This window comes from Octopus bimaculoides, chromosome 9 (genome assembly GCF_001194135.2).
Source record: "Octopus bimaculoides isolate UCB-OBI-ISO-001 chromosome 9, ASM119413v2, whole genome shotgun sequence".
NCBI lineage: Eukaryota > Metazoa > Mollusca > Cephalopoda > Octopoda > Octopodidae > Octopus > Octopus bimaculoides.
This window is the reverse complement of record NC_068989.1, coordinates 76,977,398-76,981,173: the sequence shown is the minus strand read 5'-3', so window position 1 is coordinate 76,981,173 and position 3,776 is coordinate 76,977,398.

Sequence of the window (3,776 nt, the reverse complement as noted above, 5' to 3'; positions counted from 1 at the left end):
ATATATATATATGTATATATATATAGATATAAGTATATCGGTACTTTGTAATTCAAATTTGTTCTTCGCTAGAATAGAGTTACTGATGCTTCGGCAATACCTGTTTTCAGCGAATTCGAAAAGTTTTTGTTCCCCTTAAAGCTTTAACGGTGTAAGCTCTGAGAAGAACTATAAGAACTGGAACAGAATTGGATGTAGCGAGCTCATGAATGCCAGATATTCAGAGAAATATATTGAGTCGCAAATGATAAGTATTTAGAGACGTACGTGTGAGATGTAGAATGCCGAGGACAGAATAAAGTTCACCAAGAATTTGTTTTTTCTTTCTACTCTAGGCACAAGGCCCGAAATTTTTGGAGAGGGGTCCAGTCGATTAGATTGACCCCAGTACCCAGCTGGTACTTAATTTATCGATCCCAAAAAGATAAAAGGTAAATAATGCGACTCGATAAAATATTTCTTAAGCATGATACTTGGTCTAATTGTATAAGTTTGGTGTAAGATATTTTGAATACCCTTCCATAAAAATATTTCTTTATTGTACGAGAATGATTAGAACTTCTGCTTATAAAAACAAATTTTAGAGACTGATATATGACATATCGATAGAACATGGAAACACATAAGGTGTTATATAATTATATTCTTTCACATTCTTATTTGAAATCCTATTAAACTAGACCTTACCTTTCGTCATTCTTCCGTCATTAAAGAATGTATTAACCAATCGTCTAGATTCTTTCAACTGCAGTGTACTACGACAGCGTGTTTGACTGAGCAATTATGAAGTAATTTTTCAGTTGGATTCACATACGTGCGTGCTGTTATTTTTAAGGTGATCCTTGAAACACTAACAGTAGAAAAGTTAGCTGTAACCTAATTTTGATGATGAAATTACGCAACTAAATCTATGAGCATTTGTTTCCATTCTTGTTGTAACTGAGATAGTTCATGTGATGATAGATTTTCAACGTATTGTTATCTTGTAACCCTTAATTACCATTGCTGAATCTAAGTGTGTGCAGATAATATTATATGACTAAATCTATTACGTTCTTCTCTTATTATAGTAGTCATTGTGATTGTTCGTGTGACGAGCGTTTGCCTATATTCTGGTGCAACCCTTAATTACCGTTATTGAATCAAAGAGTGTGCAGATAAAATTATATGGCCAAATATATTACTTTCTGACGTTACTATGGTTGTGATTTCATCGTTCGTGCGACGAGAGATTGTCTATGTACTGAAATCTTGCAAGACTTAATTACCGGTGCTGAATCTAAGCGTGCACAGATAATATTATGTAACCAGATCTATCACCTTCTTTTTGTAATCTTCTTCATGTTGAATCTCTTCCTGCAAAGGAGCCGAAGATGCATCAATCTGTGTAAAGCATATAATTATACCAATCTCACGAATAGTTCAGTATACAGGGATCACAAATATTACATCAATCACAAGGCTACCATACCGCAATGAACTATTTTCCACGAATTATCTGACACGCGAGCAACTCATCATCTTGTTTCTTTAAGCAAGAATAACCTTAGAAAAGGGAAGAATCCCTTACATTTTCATAGAATTGTTATTACAGATGAGATTTAGCTCGGGTTAAAATAATCAGACTTATAATTGTACAGTGCCAATTGTGACCCTCTCAGCATATTCTAAAACTAGTTGGATCTAGGAAGATGCGTCTTTCAAAAATAACTGGTGTATCATTTAAATGGAAATTATTGTAGCATTTCTAGCAAATCAAACATTCACTTAGAAGTTTCCTAGTTGAAAATATTAGTTTACGCTTTTATTCATTAGGTGTCCACATCTAATTTTTTAAGGTTAATCTTACACACACACACACACACACGAACACACACACACACACACACACAAACACACACACACACATTGGTCATACACAGATGAGAATCCCTTAAAGGAGACTCCGAAAAAATCCCGTAATTCTAGTCCTTCAATATGATTATCATACATTTCCACCATGGTATTTCCCTTCTTGTTTGACTAAACATGTTCGAGCTCAATTTTAGTAGCATAAAATAAATGCTAATGTATCAAGTTGTAAGTTTCGCATTCTGAGAAACAGGAACTTTTTACAAAAAAATATCTCCACTGGTGACAAAATTAAAAAAAATATTTCTGTTCTTCATTCAAAAGATGCTGGAGTTTCTTTATGTATCTACAACTTTATCAATTGGCCTTTTAAATTTTGGGTTTATTGACCATTTTCTATGTCCCAGTCGAACAGATACCCGTCTTCAAGAAAATTGAGATACTGAATGGAGCACCCAGTGAAATATCAACATTTGGGATTTTTTAAAACCCGAATTAGTTTTAGTGATAAATACAACTGTTTGGTACAGGTACTACATTTTCACGAAACAGAGTTCCAAGTATAGATTTATTGATGAAATTTGAGTTACAGGCTGTTTCTCAGTGTTATTGCACTTGACTGCAAATATCTTTTTTTACTTGTAAAGGTTTGTTGGCAGGACATGAAGAACTAATCTTACCTTAGTGAGAGCTCTTGTGTTACATGTGAGTACATACCTGTTCATGAAATGATATATTTTTAATGTTAGGAAATTCATGGCTAGCTTCGAATTTCTGATATATGCGGGGATCTGTGTGTATGTTTGTATACATATGAGCAAGCAACAAAGAGTGTAAATACAAAATGAGTATATCTATCTATATATCTGTCTGTCTGTCTATTTATCTATCTATCTATCTATCTATCTATCTATCTATCTATCTATCTATCTATCTATCTATCTATCTGTATGTCTGTCTATCTACTCCTACATCCATTTACATATACGTATTTATATTTATATGTATATAGATATGTATATATAGAAACACACACAAGTAGATACTTAAATACACCCACTCACACCCACACACACAAACACATACACACACCCCCCATATATATATATATATATATATATATATATATATATATATACATACATAGTTATGGATGTATAACTACACATACATATATGCAGCATCTATTTACATCCGATATATGTTTCTCTGGATGACTATTAAAGAGCAGGCAATTTTGAAACAACTGAATTATCAACATCACTATTTGTTTTCAATCATGTTCTTTTAACAGGTCAGTGTCTATCCAACATCTATAATCTAAAAAAATGGAATTATTTTACAGAATACCTTTTGTACACAAGATTATAAATCACCGACTTTTGTGAGCTTTACAGGAAATTCTTTTTGCTATAATAGATTGTATTAATTACATCTTCGAAAATATCTATCCAATAATGGCCTTCGTTCATTGAATTGCTTTTTCGGTTTACTTTGATTAGCATAAATAGAGCAAGCATGACCTCTTTTGTTTAATATGAACTCATTTGTCGGAAATTAAAATTCATGAAGAAGGAAATTATTTCCAAGAAGTCTAGTGTAATCTCTTAAGGCTTGGCAAAGATATAAACTGCACAAAACAAAGAATAAGTAATAGGAGAAATAGCTAGGACTAAATATGAAAGAAATAGATGTGTTGCTATCGAATAGGGAATTATGACTTGGCTGTTTACCAATTTTTTTAGCAGAATATTGATATAACTATACGCACCTTTAAGAAATAGTAAGAAGTGTTTTGACAATGTTGGTGATCCTATATATATATATACACACACATACACACACACATATATACATTCAACTGTTCCTCTCTCTGTATCTATCTGTCTATTTATCTATCTATCTATCTAGCTAGCTAGCTAGCT